Source organism: Alexandromys fortis, unplaced genomic scaffold (genome assembly GCF_014885135.2).
Source record: "Alexandromys fortis isolate MF-2015 unplaced genomic scaffold, M_Fortis_MF-2015_v1.1 scaffold_317, whole genome shotgun sequence".
NCBI classification, from domain to species: domain Eukaryota; kingdom Metazoa; phylum Chordata; class Mammalia; order Rodentia; family Cricetidae; genus Alexandromys; species Alexandromys fortis.
Genome location: NW_026068201.1, coordinates 19,975 through 37,243, shown reverse-complemented (window position 1 = coordinate 37,243; position 17,269 = coordinate 19,975). Strand labels below are relative to the sequence as shown.

General features: G+C 39.3%; 1 pseudogene; it reads right to left on the bottom strand.

Moving 5' to 3' along the window:
- Window positions 1-14,619: 14,619 nt before the first annotated feature.
- On the bottom strand, window positions 14,620-14,803 carry LOC126493137 (metallothionein-2-like; annotated as a pseudogene).
- Window positions 14,804-17,269: the final 2,466 nt, after the last annotated feature.

Below are 17,269 nucleotides of genomic sequence, written 5' to 3'. Positions count from 1 at the left end.
GGCCGCCTGCATGGCTAGCTTATGCCCAGAAATAATTACACGGAAACTGTATTCTTTCAAACACTGCCTGGCCCGGCTAGTTCCAGTTTCTTATTGGCTAGCTCTTACATATTGTTCTAACCCATTTCTAATATTCTGAGTAGCCCACGAGCTGGCTTACCAGGGAGGATCTTAACCTGCGTCTGTCTGGAGCGGGAGAATCATGGCGACTCTCTCACTAAGCTTCCTTCTCCCAGAATTCTCTTCTGTTTTCTCCACCCACCTATGGGTGGGCCTATCAAGGGGCCTAGGCAGTTTCTTTATTAATAAGAAATCACTCCCACATCAGTTTTGTGACTGGGTTAATATCCCAGTCCCATAGCTAGGAACCTTTTCCAGATTAAGAAAATAACCACTTCAGGCTATGTATCCCCATTACTAGGAGACTGCACTAGGGTCACTCTCATAGATTCCAGGGAGTTCTCAATGTATTATGTTTCTCTAGCACCCCAAAATGCCCCCCTCAGTTCCAATTGGTCCTCCAATTACTCTTTCCCTCTGTCTCTCCCAACCACTGCCTGCTTCGTCCTGTTCCCATCCACACCTGCCCCCAGTCCACCCATAAAATCTATTCTATTTCCCCTTTCTAAGGAGATCCATGTGTCCCCCCACTGAACCATCCTTGTTACTTAGCCTCTTAGGGACTGTGGATTGTAGCATCGTTATCCTTTACTTTACAGCTAGTGTCCACTTATAAATGAGTACATACCACATTTGTCTTTCTGGGTCTAAGTTGCCTCACTCAGGATGTTTGCCTGCAAATTTCATGATGTTATTTTTTAACAACTGAGCGATGTTCCATTGTGTACATGTACCATATTTTCTTTATCCGTTCTTTGGTTGATGGACACCTAGGTTATTTCCTTTTTCTGGGCGCCATCTGTTGAATTAGGAGCAGCGGCAGGGCTGCGTCCCCGGCACCCGGCCGCCCGCATGGCAGGCTTATGCCCAGAAATAATTACACGGAAACTGTATTCTTTCAAACACTGCCTGGCCCATTATCTGTAGCCTCTTATTGGCTAGCTCTTACATATTGTTCTAACCCATTTCTAATAGTCTATGTAGCCCATGAGCTGGCTTACCAGAGAGGATCTTAACCTGCGTCTGTCTGGAGCGGGAGAATCATGGCGACTCCTCCACTAAGCTTCTTTCTCCCAGCATTCTCTTCTGTCTACTCCGCCTACCTAATTTTCTGTCCTATGAGGGCCGAGGCAGTTTCTTTATTAATAAGAAATCACTCCCACATCATGGCTATTATGAATAAAGTTGCTATGAACATGACTGAGCAATTGTCCTTGTGGTAGGATGGTGTGTCCTTTGGGTACATGCTCAAGAGTGGCTTAGCTGGGTCTCAAGATAAATGGATTCCCAATTTTTCTGAAGAACCACCACATTGATTTCCATAGTGGTCCTACTAGTTTGCACCCCCACCAGCAATGGAGAAGTGTTCCTCTTGCTCCACATCCTCACCACAATGAGTTGTCACTTGTGGTTTTGATCTTAACAATTCTGACACATGATAGACTCTCAAAATAGCTTTGATTTGCATTTTCCTTGTGGCTAAGGATGTTGAACATTTCTTTAAGTGTTTCCATTTGAAATTTCTGTTAATGGTTCTGTTTAGATATGGACCCCATTGTTTAATTGGATTATTTGGTTTGTTGATGCCTAGTTTCCTGAGTTCTTCATTTATTTTGGAGATCAGCCCTCTATCTGATGTGGGGTTAGTGAAGACCTTTTCCCATTCAGTAGGCTGCTGTTTTATCTTGTTGACAATTTCCTTTCCTTATAAACGTATTTTGTTGAAGTTCTAGTTCGCTTACGCAAATTTTCTATTTCCAGATTTCCTTCAGTTTGTGTTTTCCTTATTGCTTCTATTTCCATTTCCAGGTCTTGAACAGGTTTATTCATTTCCTTCATCTGTTCATTTGTTTTTTCTTGGCTTTTTTTTAGGGGATTTATTCATTTCCTCCAATTGTTTGTGTTTTCCTGGATTTCTTTACGGGATTTATTCATTTTCTCTTTAAGAACTTCAACATATTCATAAAGTTGAGTTTAACGTCCTTTTATTTTTGCTTCAGCTGTGCTGGAATATTCGGAGCTTGCCATAGCAGGATAGCTGGGTGGAATCCATAGATGGTGATATATTACCGTGGTTATTGTTGATTGTGTTCTTACACTAATGTCTAGGCATTTGGGTTTGGGGTAATTATAGGTTTAGGTGCTGATTTCTGAGTTTATCTTTGCTGGGTGAGTGCTTTTCCGCTTGGTTTTTGTTTCCTCTTTGGCCTTCTGGCCTGAGTGGCCTGCACTTCTAGTATCTATCTGGTATAGCAGGTACCTCTTCTGGGGTTCTAGTGGCCTGTGTGGATTCTGGGGTTCTGTGTACCAGCATGGCCTCTGTTAAAGCAGGGGGACTTAGGCCTGGGGGATGTCGGGGGAAGGCTGGGCAGGTTTTGAGGAACTGCTAGCAGTCTGTGGGCATGGTCTCTGGTGGACAGGAGGCTTCCACTGGAGTTATGGGTCAGTATATGTGTGGTGAAGTATCCAAGAGTATTTTGAAGTAATACTCATCCTTTCCTGAGCCCTTACTTGCTGTAGAGCCCATAGATGGATTCCCTTTCAACTGCACTAGTTTAGCTTCCTTGCCTCCACTGTGCGTTACTGTTAATAACTCCTTTTGTTATTGCCCAAGATTACAGAAACAAGATCATAAGGCTATGTTGAATTTCATAACATCTTGGGAATTTGCTCCTGGGATCATTTCCAATGTTACCTATAATGCAAACGGACTTTTTATACTGATTGTAGGTGATGAGACCCCACAAATGAACTGTTAAGATGGTCTGAGTGTGTTACCACACATTCTAGTTATAAAAGCATGGCTCAAAGAAAGGTGATTTGGGGACCACATAGAGAATCGTTTGGGAGAGAAAATTGAATGTTGAGATAGGGATTCACTGCAGTATAATTTAATCACTCCCATCACGTGGTGATTCATTCCAGTAACCCACTAAGTGGACTGACTATACGTGGGTTTACCTGCCCCCCACCTTAGGATGGAATTAGGGCCTATGCAGGACCATATTTGGAAGTTAGGCTGATAAAGGGATCATTAACAGTGTGGAAAGAAGATTATCACTGGAATGCAACTCAAAATGCTGACCATAATCCCAAATAAGCAACTAAAAATATCAACATATATTCTTAATCCATAAGTCATGTTTTTAGGAAATATTCAAATAATATATAATGAATCTGAATGTTATATTATAGTGTCTGTCTTGTCTGCTATTTGCAGCAGAGTATGAAGCATACTTATTGGGGAAATGGACTCTGTTTATGATTCTCAAAAGACCAACAGCTGTCTGGATTCAAGTTGGTCTTGAAGAAAGTTTTGCAAGAGATTCCAACTGTAGCCTTTATGCATGAAATAATAAATCACTTACAGAGGTGTACCGAAAGGTTTGTATGGTAGCAAATTGCTGAAATTGTGATCTCAGCTAACATTATTGCTGCAGCAACTACAGATATGAAGTTATACCAGGGATAAAAACAGCTTCTTTCATATAAAAATTTCAAAAGAACTTTACTGGAAACCTGAAAAACCAAATTCACATCTCTTAAGGGATTCTTGATGAAATTTAAATACCAAATGTCCCTATTATTTTGTTGGGAGAGTAGGTACAGGACTTGAATTGGTCACAACACCTAAAATGCCATTATAATGTAGCCCAGTATTGTGTTCTCCAAGTTCCATATCATAACATAAATAGTCTAGAATTCACCTGTTAGGATCCGATCGTTTTCATAATGCATCACTGGAATGCACTCAAGTTACAATCCCAGGTCTTGGCAATGGCAGCAGCTACAGCCCCTCTGTTGAAAAGCGAACAGTTGTCAGAAGGATTAGCTGAAGGAATGATGCCATTTGGTCCCTTTAGATATTTTAAAAATCATGTGTTTAGCTTGCTTGGTTTAAGGATTCTGATTATTATCGGGTTTCTTTTTTGTGCAGTCCATCAAGCAGGATGAAACCACCAACTAGACCAGAAGAAGAACCATTTCCAGCTTTAGTCATGCTTACTTAACTACAGTAACGAAAGGGAGAAAATGCTGCCAATAGCCTCATCTTCAAAAGAAGCGCGTTCCATGTCTAAGAGCACTCTGTCCCTTGGCAACAACGGACAGAGAGAAATGATCTGTGCAGCAGATGCTTCCACGTCAAGGATATGGGGATGAGCTATTTCTTAAGACGGACAAGCTGTTTATGTTTCTGTTTTTCTAGCAAAACCTTCTTGTCTTTGTTCTCCCAGGTAATCTACTAAGCAAAACATTCTATTCCCTTGTAAACATTATTTAATGATTTCACAGCATCCTTGCATGCAATTGTCGCCAATAAAAATGCAGCACTGGAAACACTCTGGATCCTTAGCATTCCGCACATGCTCTTTGGATCCCCAGTGTTCTCTGATTATTTCACATTGTAGGCTCTAAGTGTTTTTCATGGACTGAGCTCCGCTAGTCCCAGCACAAAATGAAAATTTCCTATTGAGAGGGAGCCAGGTAATTCTCTATGGGATCAAATATGTTAACTAAAAAAATGGAGGAGTTCACCTGTGAAGGAAGCTTTGAATATTGGCAAATATTGATAACAAGAAAGTGTCCGAGACATGAGCCAAGGTGACTTGAAACAATAGTAGGATGGTTTGAGTCACATAGTGAGAATCAGTTAGTTAACTGAAGGGTTAATCTGGGAATTTGTTTAAGGACAAAAGCTATGCCTGCTGGTTGGTGGTTGCTCCAGGTGTAACAAGAGGGTACGATAATCCAGGAGCATCATTCCATGTAATGGTCACTTTGACTGACTGCTTGGCTTCTTATGAAAAAATGCTGCCTTACAAATAAAATGTGGGCTTATGTAAGAGAAGGCCTATATAGGAAGGAATAGAATTTCACATAGAATCTTTAGAGCAGGGTGGTGAAAGAATATTTGTTTCCCCAAACCAGGGAAGTTTGTGAAGGAAAGTTGAAAATATCTTGAGATATAAAAAGATACATAGAATCAGGATCTTGTTAGTAAGTTCAATGAATGTGGTTCTTTCTTGCAGTTTATCATCCAGAAAAATTGGGGAAGGAATTCAGAACAGGGTTAATGCAGAGGCATTGGAGAAATGCTGCTTACTGGCTTGCTTGCTAGTGGCTTGCTCAGCCTGCTTTTTTAGAGTACATAGGGCTCAGGTGTGGCGCTACCCTCCCATATCACTCATCAACCAAGAAAATGTACTACGGGCCTGCCCATAGGACAATCTGGTAGGGGCACTTATCTATTGGAGTTCCTTCTTTCAAAATGATTCTAGCTTGTGTCAAGTTGACATAAAACTAGGCAGCACATAGATGTTTAAGTTCATCTTCCTTAAATGGCTACTTATCTACTCAAGCAAGGCAATCTTCTATCCAAGAAACTTTGGGAGTATGTTTGTCAGTGGTTCCTAGGAAAGGGTGTTCAGATATAGGGATGTTATAACTACATTGAGACAGGTGCCCAAAGGGAGAAAGTTAAGGGTAAAATATAGGGCTAAAAATGGCAATTCAATTTTGGAAAACTGGACATTACTTTTCTACAATTTGTAAAGGATTACTTTTATCACCAATCCCTTGAAGATTTAAAACTGGAGATTGAGTGTGCCAATTAGAAGGAGGATTGTTTAGTTAGAATAGAAGTGTTTTCTCCTGTGCCTATCAGTATCTGGTTGACTGATACTGTAACTAATATAAGGTTTATCAAGAGATATCAATTGAGTCTAGTATGCACATGTGAAATCCAGTTATTGATTTTAGCAATCATTACCAAGGGCCTGTGGGGATGGATGGTGAATAATAATAATCAGTTGTTCTAATTCAGCTAGAGATGGAATTTCTTGGCATAGCTGGAAATAAACCATAATATAAATTTTACTGGTATAATCTGAATCAATAATATCTGGGCAAGCACAGACTGCATAAGTGGTACAATCTGGTTTACCTAAAATCAAACTAAATTTCTTGTAGTAAGTGGTAAGTACAGATTTGTGGAGAGTCTCTTTCCTTCTCCTAAACCTAATTTTTTTATTTTTAATTATAGATAAGCCCATCTTGAATTATTTCTAGTAATAGTAACAAAATATTTAATTTCTGTAGAGTTTGAGATGGAGCTGGGTGGCAGGCTGCAGAGGCCATAAGATGCAGTTTGTGACTATGAACCAGGCTGAGGTACTGCAGGGGCATTGAGATTCCAAGATGGGAACAAAGGAGGTTTTCTTGTATTGCCATGAGCACCTTTGGCGCTCATTCTCTCCTTTCCCAAAACTGGATTACCTTCCATCGTTATCAACTCTGGATTAACATTGACTGGCACAGTGAAAACCTTTTCAACACTTTGGACATAATTTTGAAGGGAGTTTATTATATTAAGGTTTATTAACAAACTTTTCTTCACACTGATTTTGGAATTGGCCTCTTTTCCCATATTTGAAACAGGTAGGAGACCTCACGGCTGATGCCAGAATCTGGGCCTTATGCTTTTTTGCATCAACATTTTTATAATCTCATATTTGTTATAATCTCGGCAACAGTATGAAGAGGATTAGTAACTTCAGAATGAAGAAATTTTATGTTAATAGGCTAATAAAAGAAACAAGGTGGCAACAGCCTCTTTATCACTATTTTTCAATTGCCTGGGGGAGGGGGTTGGCCCTGCCTCAACTCCATATGTCAGACTTTGTTGACACACACACACACACATTATTTTGTATCAGGGACATGGAAAAGTACATAAATTAAGATTAAAGTTATGTATTTAGCTTAAGTTGCAAAAGTTGCTTACATGAAAACTTCAAGGTATAGTACATTTGATTGCATTGATCTCTTAAAACCAGGTTAAACTTAGAGTATGTAGTAGAACAGCAGGTTAAGTACCTAGTCTTTTTTTTTTTACATCCCTGGCCACAGTTTTCCCCTCCCTCCTCTCTTCCCAGTTGCTCGCCCCTCACCCTCACTCCTCTGTTTCCAACCCCCAATCCACTCATTCTTCCATTTCTTTTCAAGAAATGGCAGGTCTCCCATAAATATCAGCAAAATTGGCAGATCAAATTATAATAAAACTAGGCACATCTCCTCATATTAAGGCTGGACAAAGTTGGGCAGTGGTGGCACATACCTTTAATACCAGCGCTCAGGAGGCAGAGGCAGGCAGATCTATGTGAATTTGAAGCCAGCCTGGTCTACAAGAGCTAGTTCCAAGACAAGTAGGGGCTGTTACACAGGGAAACCCTGTCTTGAAAAAACATTTAGAAAAGGCTAGACAAGACAACCCAGTAGGAAGAAAAGAATCCCAAAAACAGGCAAAGAGTCAGAGACAGCCCCTGCTTCCACTGATAGGAAACCCACAAAAACACCAAGCAACACAACCAACCATTGCATATATGCAGAGTGCCCACGTCTGTCCCATGCAGGCTCTTCAATGATCTCATAACGAATTGTTAACTTGAATGCAAGATTAAGCAAAAGTTCAACCTCTTTGTTGTGGGAAGCTTCTGTCCTGCCCAGTCCTGCAGCCATTCAGTCCCAAAGAAACACACAGAGGCTTATATTAATTGTAAACTGTTTGGCCTATTAGCTCAGCCTTATTATAACTAGCTCTTATAACTTCAAATCACCTATAATTCTTATATATGTTTATCCATGTGGCTTGGAACCTTTTCTCAGTAAAGCATTCTCACCTTGCTTCCTCTGCATTTTGCTGGTGACTGACTCTCTTTCTACTTCCCAGAATTCTCTTAATCTGATTGCCCCGACTATACTTCCTGTCTGGCTACTGGCTAATCAGTGCTTTATTAAACTAACATGAGTGACAAATCTTTACAGTGTACCAGAACATTTGTCCATAGCACTTTGGAGTCATGAGATACTTTCAGAAATAAAATATTTCCACAGATTCTCTTTATTGAATGTTTTTCTTTTGTTTTGCAAAAGATTTTAAATTTAATTATATACCATTTGTAAATCCTTGTCACAGTTTCCTGAGATATTGCAGCATATTCAGAAAGGCATGGCATATGCCTAGGTCCTGAGGTGCTTCCTCTATGTATTTTTCTGGTAATCTTAAAGTCTCATTTATAACATTAAAGTCTTTCATTCACTTTGAATTAATTTTGTACAAGGTGAGACATAGGTATCTAGATTCAGTCTTCTTCATGTGGCTCTCTGTTTTTACATGTATTACATGCTAAAAAGTGTCTTTTTTTTACAATGTGTCTTGGTACTTTTAGTAATTTGATAGCATAGCTGTATGGGATCATTTCTGGATATTTTAGTATATTCCATTACCCTATATGCTTGCTTTTGTGGAAGCTCAATACAGTTTTTGTTATTGTGGCTATGAAGTATAATTTGTATTATATATTATGATGCCTCCTTCAGAAAGGCATTTTAAAATTCAAACTGTGTTAGCTATTGTGTGTCTCTTTTGTGCTTCATATAAATTTTTGGATCTTTTTCTACTTCTGCAAAAAATGTTAATGATATTTGATGGGGAGTACATTAAATTTCTGAATCAGTTGGAGAGAATAAGTCAATTTATTAATATTAAAATATTAATTTCTCTATTCCATGAAAATATGACATTTTAGTTTCAAGACAGAGTTTCTCCGTAGCTTTTGGTTCCTGTCCTGGAACTAGCTCTTCTAGACCAGGCTGGCCTAGAACTCACAGAGATCCGCCTGCCTCTGCCTTCCGAGTGCTGGGATTAAAGGTGTGCGCCACCACCGCCCGGTCCCACTTTTAGCTTCTTATTCAGTTTCTTTCTTTCAGTATGTTAAAGTTGCTCATCTCCATGGTTGACTTTATTTATAGACATTTTAATTTTTTGATTATGTGACAAATGTGATTTTATTCCCCTCTGGTTTCTTTCTTAAAAGTGATTTTTATTGGTACATTAAATTCTGTATGATTTTCTTATATATTGATTTTTTCTATTACTTTCCTAAAAGATTTTATCAAATCTTGTTGTTTTCTGATGAATTATTTTGACCCATTTAAAAATCACATTATATTTTCTACAAATAACACAGTTTTAGTTCATTCTTTGTATTTTTTTTCATTTTTAAAAAGCTTGTCCCTTGCCTTATTTCTCTGGATTGCAATACCAGCACTAGATTACATAGAAGTGAGGAGCATGGACAATTACTCTGTTACCTCATTTTAGAAAAATACATATCCTGTTTTCCCATATTTATTATAATGTTTGTGTGATGGGTAGTCTTGGCTGTCAACTTGACTATATCTGGAATCAGTTAAACTCAAGCAAATGAATATGCCTGTTAGCAGTCTTTAAATTGGATTGTTTGATATGGGAAGACCCACCACCCTGTCTGGACCACACTTTCTGGCTCACATAAAAGGGCATGAAAGTGTGTTTCCTATTTGTCTGCCTAGCCTCACTCAAACTGAAAAGCTTGTCTATCCTGTTTCTTAGTCTTTCCTCCACTAGTATTAGAAGCTACTTTTTTAGGATTACGAGGTAGACTAAAGGCCATGAGTCTGAGGAAGTCCCTGGGATTTCAGTGCCAGGATTGGGACTGCTGAGACAGTCAGTTTTATGGATTCTTGATCTTTTCATCAGGAGATGGCCATTGTTGTTTTGTTGTTCTACTTTGATGACAACATGCAAGCCACTATAATTAATCCCCTTTCAATGTGTGTATTTGCAATACTGTTTGGCCAATAGCTTAAGTGTATTCCTAGCTAGCTCTTACATCTTAAATTAACCCATCTCTATTAATCTGTACATCACTATGAGGTCATTACCTACCTGCAAGATCATCCTTTTCCTCTGGCAGCTACATGGCATCTCCCTGATTCTGCATTCTCTCTCTCTCTCTCTCTCTCTCTCTCTCTATATATATATATATATATATATATATATATATATATATATTCTAGTATGACTGTATTCTGCCCTTCTATAGACTGAAGCAGCTTCTATTATTAACCATTGGTAGTAAAACATATTCACAGAATACAGAGGGGGAATGGTCCTATTTGTCACAGCAATGCCACAATTCTGGAACAAAGTTTTGCTTTAGTTTGCTTTCTATTGTTATGATTAAACACAAACCAAAATCAGTTTGGGAATAAAATGGTTTACTTGGCTCACATACTACAGTCCATCATCAGGAAAGCTGAGGTAGGATGTTGAAGACAGGAATTTAAGCAGAGAGTATGGGTGAATGCTGTTTACTATCTTGTTCCTCATGTCTTGCTCATAAGGCATTTTTATGTGCTCTAGGACCACCAGCCAAGGGATGCTACCACTCACAAAGACTTGGCCTTCCCACATCAATAATTAAGTAAAAAAAAATGCTGCACAGGCTTGCCTGTAGAGCTTATGCCTTTTGGAGCTCTCTTAGTCAGTGTTCTGTTGCTGTGAAGTGACATTTCATCCAAGGCTACAATTTCTAATCCTTTCAAATAGTGCTACTCCCTGGTAGCGAAGCATTCAAACATATGAGACTATGGAGGGGCACTCTTATTCAAACCACCACATGAAGGGAGCACACATTTCTGTCTCCAGACACTTTTGGGGATAAGCGTGAATAAAATTGAGGTTTACATTTGAGAGAAATAACATCTTCCCTCACATAAGTCATAACTGGGAGACGAGGATGGTATAGCTATGTCATGGCTAGAGGGCTAAGCAGTTCTAGGTAAGCAGTATATGGGAACCTTTTGTATAAGTTGATGATGATCTCTAACTATTAAGCATGTGAAAACATCCTTTGGTAGTTGAACAGAGACAGATGTGCTGAAACCTTGCCGGTAAATCACGAGCCTCATGGTAAAATATAAAATAACAGAAATGAGTTAATTTAAGATATAAGAGCTGGCTAAAAATACACTTACTCTATCAGCCAAACAGTATTGAAAATAATAGTTTCTGTGTTATTGTCTCAGGTCTGGGTGACCGGGAACAAAAAAGCAGCCTCCACATACACCAGAGTAATCAGATAGTTTTTAATTTGTTGAACAAATCAGACATGATAAAAATCAGCCTCTTTTTTGTTTTTTTTTTTATTTTTTATTGATTTTTATTGAGCTCTACATTTTTCTCTGCTCCCTTCCCTGCTTCTCCCCTCCTCTTCAACCCTCTCCCAAGGTCCCCATGCTCCCAATTTACTCAGGAGATCTTGTTTTTTTCTACTTCCCATGTATATTATATCCATGTATGTCTCTCTTAGGGTCCTCATTGTTGTCTAGTTTCTCTGGTAAGCATAGTGCCTGAACAACATCCTTCCCTTTGCTTCATGAACTTTAAGAGTAATCACATCCAATTTTATAGAGAGAATGAGAATGGAGACAATTATCTAAAAGATAATTGTTTCCACAGTGTGCTAAAATCATGAAACATAAAAAACAATTTTTTAAAAGTCTGCTGCCACAGATGTGCCTTTTCCTCCCTCATTATGTGGAGACTCAGATCTGATAGAGGAAGGTCATTGGTTAATTAATAAAGAAACTACTTGGCCTGAAAGGTTAGAACATAGGTGGATGGAGTAAACAAAACAGAATGCTGGGAGGAAGAGGAAGTGGGGCAGACGCCATGCCGTTCCTCTCCAATGCAGATGCAATGAAGCAAGCCGCCAGGTCAGACATGCTGAATCTTTCCCAGTAAGACTGGTGCTACACAGATTACTAAATATGGGTTAGGCAAGATGTAAGAATTAGCTGTTAAGAGGCTAGAACTAATGGGCCAAGCAGTGTTTAAAAGAATACAGTTTCCATGTAATTATTTCGGAGCATAAGCTAGTCAGGCGTCTGGGAGCCGGGTGGCAGGAATGCAGCCCGCAGCTCCTACTACACAGATCCTCTCTGTACGTGTGGCTAGTTGTGATGTCTGTACTTAGGAAAGGAGATTGACTCCTAAAAGTGGTATCTGTACTACCAACTTCTAAACACCCCTGTGCTGTCTTAACATGTCGCCTGCCTATGAAGACTGCAGTGTCTGGACCTTATAAAAGAGTTTCCAGGACACATGGGAGAGACAAAGGAAGGTCTTATGTTAATATTAGCATGTGAGATTCTCTCTGTCTAAATACCACAATGAAGCAGCCAGAGCAAGGTTAAGACAACTGTGAGCCATAGCCTGTGCTTGATAGGAGCTGCAGTGATTGCGGAAAGGAAGAAATGCTGGGTGTTCTTGGTGAGACAAGGAATACCAGTAAGTAGAGGGGTCCAACCATGATTAAATCACAAGCATATTCCACTAACTTTCTATTTTTCTCCTTTTGCCATGAGGTCAGGGGGACTATGAGCCAAGAGAGATTATAATAGCCAGTTGGCCTCTGATTTCTCGGTTTCTGAAATGTGCTTAGAGCCCAAAGTCACAGGAATTCGAATCATTCTTCTGCTCATGATCCCTGACAGATGCCCTCTAGATGGTGATATACAGTACAGTTTCAGTTCAGGAATGGCACATTTGCCTGGTCTGTTAGCCAGTGTTCTCTGCAGCTGAGAAAATAAATATAAGGGGACAAAGTGCTGCTGTGTGAGTGCTTCCCACTTGCTGAAAGAGCCAGTGAATCCCACACGTTGCATCCTTTGCCCCCTTTGTAAGGTGGATGGATTTAGAGGGCCTGAGGATTTCTCTAAAGTCACACAGCTGGTAAGTATGACAACTAAACTTGAATGCAGCCTGAGCTGTTTCTGTGTGCTCTGTGCCACATCCTGCTATTACCAGTTTTTGTGATGTTTTCACTTCTAAATTCTGTTCTCGCATTTCCATTAAGGCCAGTAGGAGAAGGGGGAAATGGCAATATCACTTTTTTAAAACCAAAGTGTTTATTTGCTGGGCAATGGTGGTACACTTCTTTAATTCCAGAATTTGGGAGGCAGGGGCAGGCAGATCACTGAGTTGGAGGCCAGCTTGGTTTACAGAATGAGTTCCAGGACAGCCAGAGCTACTCAAAAAACAAAACAGATGTGTTTATTAGTTTGATATTTATTTATTATTTAATGTATATACTGGTTACTTTTATGTCAACTTGTCATAAGCTATTAGAGTCATTTTGGAAGATGGAACCAAAATCAAGAAAATGTCATCACCAGATTGGCTTTGTGGGCAAGACTATTATATATATTCTTGGCTGGTGATTGATGTGAGAAGGTTCAGTTCACTGTGGGTGGTGTCAGCACTTGGCTGATGGTCCAGGTACTATAAGAAAGCAGGCTGAATAAGCCATGAGGAGCAAGCCAGTAACCAGCACTCCTCTGTGGCTCTCCATGAACTCCTGCCTCTAGGTTCTTGCCATGTTTGAGTTCCTACTCTAACTTACCTCAGTGTTAGATTATGATATAGCACTATAAGATGAAATAAGTCTTTCTTCCTCAACATGTTTATGGCAATGGTGTCTTATGACAGCAACAGAATTTGTAACTAACAGTGAGTGTGTATGTGTGTGTGTGTGTGCGTGCACGCACACACACCCTATGGCATGAGTGTGGATGTTTGAGAACTTATGGAAATCATGAAACCCAGGTCGCTGAGTTTGGTGGCAAGTGCCTTAACTCACTGAGTCATCTCACCAGACCAAGTATAATATCTTAGAAGCACATTTTTAAGATGTTAATATCAGAATTTAAAGATAATTTCAAAGTGTATTTAACTAATATTTTAATGTTTTGTAGAATTCTAGTTCTAGAACAATGTGGAGTGGGCTCACTTTTTTTCTATTCTTACCACAATATGAACCAAAAGCTCCCCAAACATAGGCATATGCCAAACAAATAGAATAAAGCTCTGAAAGATATTGAGAAAAAGATCAGCCATAAAGGGACCTGGGTGCCTGTGAAACAAAAGGGTGGCAATTACCCTGCTGTTCTTTCTGCCTTGTGTACCCTAGGAGCTGGGCTCGAGAGCTGAAAATGTAGCAATCTAGAAATGAAAATAGGCAGAGAAAAAAATCCCGAAAATAAATTCTTCCCTCTTTAATCAAAGGTAAATGAAATGGGAAATCTAAAAGCTCAGAAAAGCTCTTGGTGAGAGCTACCAACCATCACAGAAAAATCAGTCTGTCTATTCCTTCCTACAAACACAAAGTGAAGGGACCCAGACTTTTAGACCCATGTATCTGCAATGAAGTGCCCCAATATCCCCTTCTCTACTGGGGTGGTGTCAAAGAAGGCTGGACAGGAAGACAGACATTCAATCATAAAACATCTCTGGGATGGAGCCAGAAGCGATCAAGTCGAGTCATGACTCATACTATCCTGTGCTGAGACAGGCAAAATAATGTCTCCCCATCCTAGTCCCTAGAACCCATGAATATGTTATATTATTACATACTAAAATGGAATTGAGGTTGGGAGTAACCTTGAAGTTGTTACTTTCTTTTTTCTTGACACTTTTTTTTTAAATCAAGTCAACAGTTTTATTATCAGTTATGTTTTATAGAAAGAGATGTGTAGACCAGGACAGGGTTGTAAAAGAAGACCATGTTTCTCCACATTGCTCTATTTACAAGCAGCTGTGGGGATGCCCCCGCTTCAGGCACAGCAGTTGTGCTCGTCCAAATCCTCCTTGCAGATGCAGCAATGGGAGCACTTGACACAGCCCACAGGTCAAAAGGAACAGCAACTTTACTTGCAGAAAGTGCATTTGAACTTTGCATTTGTAGGAGCTGGTGCAGGAGAAGGATCTGTCTGTGGCACAGGAGCAGTTGGGGTCCATGATAAGAGGAGACCGATGAGAAACTGAAGCTGGAGTTCTAGAAGAAGGTGTGATCTTTTATTACCACATTTAAGACAGAAGAGAGTTTCCTGGATCATCTTGTTAGATCTATTGAAGTGACCTGAGCTCTCAACACCTGTAAGAGGGATGCAGAAGAACTGATAAAATCCTGACATTATTGCTGGCTTTAACATTGGAGAAAGGGGACCTTAAGTCAAGGAATAGAGCAGAATCTAGAATCTTAAAATAGCCACTAACATTCAGGTACAAGGAAAAACAAGACATCAAGTTTACCCTTGCAAGGAATTAAATTCTGCCACCAACTTAAAATGAGGAGAAAATGCATTCTTCCTGAAAGCTTCAAGAAAGGAAGATAGCCAGAAAACACTTGGAGTTTAGGTCACAAAGCCTTGTACTAGACATCTGACCTGAAAAGTTTAAAAGATACTAAGTGTTTACTATTGTAAATACAGACAAAGTTTTGTTAATTTGTCGCAGCAACAATAGGAAATAAAGCAATAGGTACCTTGTCCACATTTTTCTAATTAAAAAATTTTTTAAATTTTATTTAAAATGCTATTTTTTTACGCTAAATTTTGATTATATTCTTTCCCTTCCCCCAACTCCTCCCACATCCTCCCCAGTTTTCTATCCACCCAGATTAACATTCTTTCTCTCTATGTACACTTATTTTTTTAAAAAGGCCATATGTGAAGGAATAATGTGGCAACTCCTAGGTCCCATAGTGTCAACATAACAACATGGTGTCTCCATAGGCCTAATGGAGAGCCTGGATTTCCACCCCTGTCTGGTAGTAGCAATGACCTCCTTTTTACCCTCTAGCAAGGTGTCCCAAGAGGTCTGCTTCAGCAGAAGCAATAAATATTATACAAAACCTCACAACACCTGATACCTGCAGAATTCAACAGAAACTCATGCTAAGAATCAGTAAATACTTCACTTAAATGTGAAAAAAAAATCAATAGGCTCAGAACTAAGACCATAAAAAGTGGAGAATATCTCAAGAAGGTTTTTTTTTAATTTAATATTTATTTTCTTTTTTGTGCTTTTTTAATTTTTTTTTGAGAAAAGGAAAAAAAAGTTTCCGCCTCCTCCCAACCTCCCATTTCCCTCCCCCTCCTCCCACCCTTCTCCCCCTCCCCCCACTCCTCTCCCCCTCCCTCTCCAATCCAAAAACTTTCCCAACTTTTTTTTTTCATGAGACAGGATATCTCTGTGTAACAGTTTTGGCTGTCCTGGAAATCACTTTGTGGATGGGGATTGCCTCAAATTCTCAGAGATCTGCCTGCTTCTTGCTCCCAGGGTGCTGGAATGAGAGGCGTGTGCCACCACTACTCAGCCATTCGCAGCATTTTGTATAGTTGTATTTCTTATTTACTTGTAACTATTAGACTGAATAGGAGATGGGAAACATTCCTAAGAACAAAGGCTGATATTTGTTCAGACAGTTTTTCTAATTCTATCTGTAGCTGCAGATTTTAGAACTTTCGCTGTCTGTTTATTTATCTTCCAATTATTTTCTACTTCAGTTAAACACTCCAGCGTCCATAACATGCTTGACGCTTTCTGACACAGGAACTAATATTGCTGTTATGTTTTGTTTGTTTTATTTTATTTCGGTTTGGTTTGGTTCACAGCCATTCTAACACTGGACTGAACTCCGTGTCCCATTTCGTCTCTCAGTAAAGTGGCCATTTAACACATAATAGAGGAAGCCTTTGCATTCTAAAAATTCTTGACTCTGTAAAATAGTCTTGTAACCTCCAGCTTATAGAATCTGTGCATATCCTAATGGTTGTTCAGTCATTTAAGAGGTGTTTGAATTATTAGGTGAGGGACGTCACTGAAANCCCACCCCACCCCCAAGATCTCAATTTTCTCCCCAGCAATTTTGTCTACGTCCCATAGCCAACAGGATAACTATATGATTTTCCTTGGGTTCACCTTCTTATTTAGAAGGGTTTTGAACCAGCTATCATGAAAGTGATTAAATGAGTAACTAAGAACATACTTGAGATAAGTGAAAAAATTAGGAAGTCTCAGGAAAGATAAAGATACAAAGAAAAATTCAATGGACACATACTTTGCAACTTTTTTAAAATCATCAAAATTAGAAAGGGATTGGTTATTTAAAAATGTAAATGGATAAATTTGTCATCAAAGTGGAGATGATAGAAGAAAAGCAACCAGTGGACCTAAAGACAGAGAAAAGATTACACACTTTGTTTGCAAGAAAGTAAAGTGAAAACAAACTCCCGCATCTTGTGAGATCATGCAAAAGGTTTAACAATTGCTCTCATTTGATACTTTAGTAGAATATCTTATCAAAACCCATGGAAACCAGAAAGAAGTGGCTCAACATTACCAGAGTACTGACAGAAAAGGAAATACAGCAGGAAAAAATCCTATCATTCCAGGGTCCAATAAATAGTAGAAGCACCTTCT